The 8,034-nt window shown below is 36.0% G+C and overlaps 1 protein-coding gene across 1 annotated transcript in view; it reads right to left on the reverse strand.

Moving 5' to 3' along the window:
• The window catches only part of NYAP2 (neuronal tyrosine-phosphorylated phosphoinositide-3-kinase adaptor 2), a 338,177-nt gene extending 334,077 nt beyond the window's left edge, over window positions 1-4,100 (reverse strand). Inside the window, 3 exon segments of the mRNA XM_043997634.1 lie at window positions 2,509-3,000; window positions 3,417-3,684; window positions 3,839-4,100. The gene's annotated coding sequence lies outside the window, so the exon portion shown is untranslated.
• Between the last annotated feature and the right edge of the window lie 3,934 nt (window positions 4,101-8,034).

Consider the following 8,034-nt stretch of genomic DNA (forward strand, 5'->3'; position numbering starts at 1 on the left):
AGTAATGTTATTATACTCACATATTTAATAAGTAGAAAACACACAATATGTCGAGTGGGATAAATCTTGACAATAACTTTGAAGAGTAGGTTTTATCTTAGGTTACACTTCATTTCCTCACTTCTGCCTATTACTCCAATAAAGTCTATATGTTCTTTTGTCAACAGGTACATTTTGAAAGTCCTTACCCTTTGTTTTTCTCCTGAGATTTCAAAGAACATCTGCCTTGATTCAGTGAGAGAAGTTGCTGGAATCTGCTCTTTTCCCTTTTTCCAATCAGTGAATTTTCTCTGAGGCAGAAAGCCCAATTTTGCCCAGGAGTATTTCCCCAACTAACTGGACACTTCTCATGGCAATTTGGGGACAGTTTTTGCCAATGGGGTAAAACAATACTTCCTGTTTTCTTCATGGATGCAAAACTATTTGAGATAGCACATTTCAAATGAGATCATGTGATTAAATGATCAGATGTTATATAAAAACGTGAAATACGTGAATATAAAGATGGTGTAAAACCAGGCAATGAATGTAAATGAAACTTCACCCTACAGGATGTCTGGGCATCCTCTATATGTACTTGCTATGTGGAAAAGTACAAGACAGAATAGTTATGTTGTCTTCTTATTGTACCATATCAGCAACCTGGATTGTCATTCCCTTGCATTTATGCTTAGACCTCAGGAAACTTCAAGTCATTCCATCATAGTTAATGACCTTAAAATGTAACATTTCTGTGAAAGATGGGAAATGAAGAAATTAAAAACAAAAGAGCTAGCCAAAGTGCTGAAAGGGTGCTCTTGTCTTTCTCTTTACAATGATAAATAAGTTTTCTTTACCACCTTATTTCTCAATATGAGTAGGCAATGTAATAACTAGGTTTCTCCTACAATTCAAATCGGGATAATGCTACCAGTTCACAGTTCCACAGTTAATATTTATACTCACTACATATATATATACACAATGCTCAATGACCACAACCCTCTTTTGAGCTTTGAGTCACATGGTTCTAGATGCTTACAAGGCATATCTGCAAACTAGCCACAGTCCCTTTTGCAAACTGCTGACTGGAGCTACAAGAGGAATCTAATTGGATTGGGAGTTTATGCTTTATTTTGTTTAAAACACCCAGATGACTTGCTATCCATCTTCAGTTAGTGATGATTCCCATTACCAAACTTTATCACTTTGATTTATATTTTTCTTCTCACAGAGATTTTCTCCTTTAGTAATTATATATACATATATAGTCTAGTTGACATTGGATTTATGAAATAGCAACATCTTCCCTACAGTCATTTCACTTGCTCAGTTGGAAATAACAAGAAGTGTGACATTTTTCTCCCCAAATAATTTCATGTCAGCATAATTATAAGTCAATAACTCAAACTTTTATGTAACTGCCCAATAATTCATACTTAGTAATGCAAAGAAGAAAATGTAGAACAGTGAAAAAATAAAAAATAGTTGGAGATTAGTTAATTTTGACTCTATCACCTTATACTCTGCACAATTCAGATGTACGTACTTTTACCCCCAAACTTGAGGGTTATTATGTGTGTCACATCATCAAAAAAAGGTAAAAGTGGATGTTTGCCAAGATACAGAATGCCATTCTGCATTTATTGCTAAAATTTAAGAAAATAAATGATAAGGTCAAAGTCTAAAGAGCTAAAAAATAAACTATAAATTGAGGATTTGAAAATGAAAATGGAAAAGTCCCCATAATTCTGTACAAAATTCTTTACAGAAATTGGATGCATACTCCTCTGGAATTCTGAATGTTGCTGTGAGCACTATAATAGGTGGACACTTTAGCCAAGACAACCTTAAAATTAAAAAGAAAAAAAAGGTTTCCACTAAAGCCATAGTGTTCCCAAGTGTAACAAATCCATCTGGATTTGTGATAGCAAACCTTAATTGTAATGAGATTTAGATAATCTTCTTGGTAGATGATGGAATTTTTCAAATGTGTCAGGAAGAGAGTGTATATGTTTTAATTCAGTAGGAAAAATCAGTTTCAGGTGCTATGTTTGTGCAGTAGTTTGTTGTTTTGTTTTGGGTTTTTTTGAAACAGTGATATTGGGTTCTCATTGCAAATACAACTGTACTAAGAGACTGCTTTAAATATTTATGGTATGGAATAGCTGATAAGTAGCTAGCACACACATTGTGAATACCAATTAATATATCACAAAAATATTAAACAATGTTTTTAATAATTCAATGCCGCCTTTCTTTTTTCCTTTTACACAAATGAGATGCCAGTTGCAAATGTGTCTGTGGTCAAGTAAGTATATGGAAAAAAGATATACAAAATAGTATAAAGCATTTTACCACTAAAATGGCTTAGCAATGGTTGATTTTTGCTCACTTCAAAAGACATGCAAACTTCAGTATTAAGTATCCCTGGCTAAAACCCATGCCATTTTATAAGCAGATTACTCAATTTAATGAGCACCAGGATCAATTAGCATGCTAAGAGAATGTGAAAAATGAGATACATACCAAAATTTAAGTCCCCAGGGACAGCTAAGTGCAATAATCAAAAGGTGACTTGTGTCTGTCAAAGCCCTTTCCCGTGCTTTATCTCAGTGCAGTCTGCAGGAGTATTCCAGAACCATAAGAAACAGACTTGTAGTTCAGCTCAGTTTTTTCTTCAATTAAAGTGCATTATATCTGGATGGCGAAAGTGTCCATACTATCAGATTCTTCATCACTAGATATCAGTGTCTTATTGATCTTCTTCCTATCAGATAGAATAGCCTTGAAAGTTTTCACGGTAAAATGCTGTAGCAGAAGAAGATAGGTACTTCCTTCTTTAAATCAACACTCAGAGAAAAGAGGGCATAGGTAATGGATGGGTACACCCACACAGCTCTCTGATTTGAGGTCCAGCAGAGAAGAAATTGGATGATTTTTACCCACTTTGCCACATAGATGATTACAATACCAAATGCAATCACCCGGGTTTGCTAAGGTGCCTCATTTGAATAGATTCTGCAGAGACAAAAATAAATGAAAACAAGGAATAAAAAACATCCTATCCAAATGGCTTCTCCCAGCCAAAAAGATGTTCTCTCTCATTGCCACTTAGATACAGAAGGTTTTAAGCAGTCTAGCTAGTGGCATCGTCCCTCCCCCGTGACAACCGGCAGCCTGCCTCTCTCTCTCTCTCTCTCTCTCTCTCTCTCTCTCTCTCTCTCTCTCTCTCTCTCTCTCTCCCTCTCTCTCTCTCTCCCTCTCTCCTTCTCCTCTCCTCTCCTCTCCTCTCCTCTCCTCTCCTCTCTTCTCCCTCCCTCCCTCCCTCTCGCCCTCTCCCTATTCCCCTCTCCTCTCCTTTTCTCTCTCTCCAGCTGCCTTAGTCTGTGGATGCTACTGTTGATTAATCAGGGATTCTGAAACAAAGAGCCTACCTTCTGAAATAAGCAGTAATCTGTTTCTTCTCTGTTTCTGCAAACCGTCTGCATTCAAAAGCAAAGCTTCCAGCATCCTAGTACCTTGGATAGTTCCCGCTTACTAGGCCCATTGGAAAAGGGGAGAGAAGCAACTGAAGAAATGACAAGAGAACAGCAGGCAGCATCCTTCTACTTCAGAATCCAGCTCCCAGGGGCTCACATCCTCATTAAAAGCCTCCTATTTAGGCAACAGATTTTCTCTCTTTTATCTTGACTGCACTGAAGTCTGATTAGCAAATAATCCAGTGGAAAAATAAAGAAGAGGAAAAAAAAAGAAAAAGAAATAGTCTTCATTACAACTATACCCCCAATCCAGTTTCTATTGATAGGAAGGATATGAAACCGACAAAATAAATATGGGAGAATGTGTAAGTTCTAACCTTTATCCCAAGCATGGCTCATGGAAATGAGCAATCATTGAAAAGGAACATCTAGGTCTCAGTTTGATACCTCTTTTTGATATGTCTTTTACACTCAGCCTCACTGTACAGCAGTGTAAGGCATACAATTACTGCTGACGTACATTGGACTGCTGCTTGGGGAAAGAGGGGAGGAGCTTTGTAACCTCATCAAAACAACCTTCGACCACCTGCTCCCATGGCAGAAGCACAGAACTATCCCACTTGGAGAGGATCTGCATAATATATGTGCAATCTTTTAACCAAAATATAACTGAGTACTTTTAAGACTAAAATTAAAAATAATATAATGAAAGAAAATAGATCCTCAAGCAACGCATAGATATTAAAAATTATATTTCCTCAAGAATGGGTAATTTTGTGATTTCTATTCTCTGTCTCTTCTTTATTTTTTTTATTTTATCTAATCTCTAATGAGATGTGTGTGAAGTACTTTACAAACTTTGTAGTACCATGTCAAGGATTATGTTTGACATATTATTATCTCGGTATATGTTTAGTATTTAATGTAAATGAGTTTCCTACAAACAAAGGGATTTACTTTTCAAATTTTCAATGTATTTTATTTTTCAGGATTTAGTGAGGCTTTTTAGCATACAATTATTTTCCAATATATTGCCCCACTAAACTCTCCCATGCAACAAAGAAAAAACAGTGAAGCCAAATCAACTGACATAATGACTATATCTAACAGTATAGGCTTTGCTTTGTAGCCATAGTTCTCCTTTGTATTGACAGGAGAGAAATTTCATAAATGTGTATGTATGTATGTGTATTTCTTGGTCCTATAGAACCAATGTTTTATGTGTATGCATATATATGTATATGCATATATGTGTACATGCATATACACATAAACATACATATACATACTATATAGGTATATAGGTATGTATATTTTTATGAGTGTGTGCATACATACATTTATTTATTTAGCATTTGTTCTCTAGAATTAACATTGATCATTTAAATTAATCAGTCTGCTTTTTAAAATTGTTTTCCATTTTGATTCCAATGACCTTTTCTTTGTCCTCATAGTTCTTGACTTATCTTTAGTTTTGTTGTTATTGTTGTTTTGTATTGTTTTGTTTTTTATCTAGTAACCACTCCCTGCCTCTGGGAAAGAAGCTAGGTGATACTGGGGATAAATACACTGGAAATGGAGTCAGAAAGACATGAGTTCAGATGTGGCCTTAGACACTTTCTAGCCATTAGAATGGCAGCTAGGTAGTACAATAGATAGAGTGCTGGGCATAGAGTGAAGAAGGCTCATATTCCTGAATTCAAATTTAGCCTCGAGCACTTACTAGCTGTGTGATGCTGGGTGAGTGAGTCACTTAATTCTGTTTGCCTCAATTTCCTCCTTTGTAAAAAGTTATCTGGGGGCAGCTAGGTGGTACAGTGGATAGAGCACCAGCCCTGGAGTCAGGAGTACCTGAGTTCAAATTTGGCCTCAGACACTTAACACTTACTAGCTGTGTGACCCTTGACAAGTCACTTAACCCCATTTGTCTCGCTTTAAAAAAAAAGTGATCTGAAGAAGGAAATGTCAAACCACTCCAGTATATTTGCCAAGAAAGCTCCAAATGGGGTGATGAAGAGTTGGACAGAACTGAAAAATGATTGAATGACAACAACAGCCAAAAGAATAGGCCTGCAAAAGTCATTTATTTAACAGTTATTTCCTCAACTACAAAATAAGGATAATAAATAGCACCTGCTTCACAGGGTTATTATGAGGATTAAACAAAACAATATCTATAAAAAACTTAGAATTGTTCCTGGCACATAGTTGGTGCTTAATGAATGCTTCTTCCTTCCCTTTCACAAGAGAATACCTGCAATTAACTTTATATATTTCTTGAATGTATATATCTGTTTACAGATTGTCTCCTTCATTAGAATATGAGTTTCTTGAGGGCAAGAATTGTTCATCTTTTTATATGTACAGAACATAGCACACTGCCTGCCACATAGTAAGCACTTTAAAATGCTTGTTGACTTGATTTGTCATTGTGTTGCTGATCTCTACTTATCCCATTACTATATTTTTGATGACTTCTCTTTGATCTTCTTTGAATATGGCATCTGTGTCTCACTCTTTCATCATTTAAAGAGCCTTTTCTTTGATGAAAGTTTAAAAGTACATACCCTGGGGTGGCTAGGTGGCACAATAAACACCAGCCCTGGATTCAGGAGTACCTGAGTTCAAATCCAGCCTCAGACACTTGACACTTACTAGCTGTGTGACCCTGGGCAAGTCACTTAACCCCCATTGCCCTGTCAAAAAAAAAGTACATACCCTGATTTACTCACAATTTTTAGTGAGCTGCTACATATAAACACCTTGTCATAATTTCCAAAGATGTGCTTAAAAACCAGTAATATATCTCTTATTCTCTCCATACATAGCCAAACCAAAAATATAGTTTAAGTATACTTTGATAAGAAGACTCAACCCAAGATTATAGTATGTCCCCAACTCATAGTCCACTTTGTTTAAAAAACTCAGAATGTAGAAAATTATATTTGATAAATAAACAGTCCAAGGAAAATAGCACAGTGAAATTTACCCTCATAATTCCTAAATCAATGCCATGGGTTTTGTGAGGTTTCATATGTTGTTGTTGTTGTTCAGTTGTTTTCAGTCATGTCTGACTCTTTGTGACCCGATTTGGGGTCTCCTTCTCCAGCTCATTTTATAGATGAGAAAACTGAAGCAAACAGAGTTAAGTGATTTGCACAGAGTCACTCAGCTAGTAAGTATTTGAGTCCAGATTTCGACTCAGGATGATGAGTCTTCCTGATTCTAGGCCCAGCCCTTTATTCACTGTGCCACCTAGCTGCCCCTCTATGTTTCACTTGGTTAAACCATTAATATGCCACTGGAAAGAATACTAGCAATAAAAATATTAATAATCAAATAATAAAGTTAATTTAAACTATCAATAAACAATAAAGAATGCTATTAATAAAATAATATAATAAGTTTTAAATGACATTAAAATACCATTGCCAGAGATCCTAAAGTACATTTAGAGGTTAATGAGCTATCTAGTTTCTTATAAGTATCTATTTATAGGAACAGGTATCTCAATAAAAATATACAGTTCTGGGGGCGGCTAGATAGCACAGTGGATAAAGCACTGGCCCTGGATTCAGGAGTACCTGAGCTCAAATCCAGTCTTGGACAGTTGACAATTACTAGCTGTGTGACCCTGGGCAAGTCACTTAACCCCCATTGCCCCACAAAAAAAAAAATACAGTTCTTATTGTATCAAAGTTTTCAAATAGCTAAAGATCACTGTTATTTCCTCTTGAGGAGGGTTAAAGTCACTGTTATAAAAATATAGAATTCCAGAATTATGGCTAGATTTTTAAGTATCTTTAGTTAGTACTACACATAAACCATACCCAATGTGATTTTTCTTTCCCATTTGACCAATAAAATGACACTATCCACTCCTAAATCAGTAGGTAACACAAAAGGACAAATGGATCCTCGAATACTAGGATTTTCCATGATCAGAAATATGCAAATGGTACAATATTAAAAGCCCTAGAATAAGAATCACGAGACCTTAGTTTCTTGTCCCAGTTTTGATCATAGTACTTAACACAAGGCCTATCACATGATTGGTCTGAAATCACGGCTTTTTGTCTTGGACTGACTTGACTTTGTCTAAGTCATTTACCTTCTTCACCTCGAGGTCTTCACGTGTAATGTACTATCACCTTCACAAGATAATCAGGAAAATCAAAAGAGATAAGTATCTGAAAATACTTAGTACATTTTATTAAAGGATAGTGTATCTGGCTGGATTGTAATTTCACTGGTATTAAGGTAAGGGAACAAATATTTATTAAGCTAGGTTCTATGGTAAGTGTCAGGAATGCAAATACAACCCCAAAGAAAGATGATCCTTGCCTGTGAGGTGAAGTAGTGCCATTAAAAGGCATGGTGTTGAAAAATGGAGTCCCTGAGAGAAATTTGAAATGAGAGTTGGGTGTTGACATGGTAGAGGGATGTCCCTGTATGAAAAGATCCCAGACATTGAGTGAAGTAACAGGATAAGATTGAAGCTGGAGCATATTATTGAAGTCAGTCTAGAAAGTATAGCTTGAAGGATAATTTCATTGAAGGGGGGGGGGACAAT

This window comes from Dromiciops gliroides, chromosome 3 (assembly GCF_019393635.1).
Source record: "Dromiciops gliroides isolate mDroGli1 chromosome 3, mDroGli1.pri, whole genome shotgun sequence".
Classification (NCBI taxonomy): Eukaryota; Metazoa; Chordata; class Mammalia; order Microbiotheria; family Microbiotheriidae; genus Dromiciops; species Dromiciops gliroides.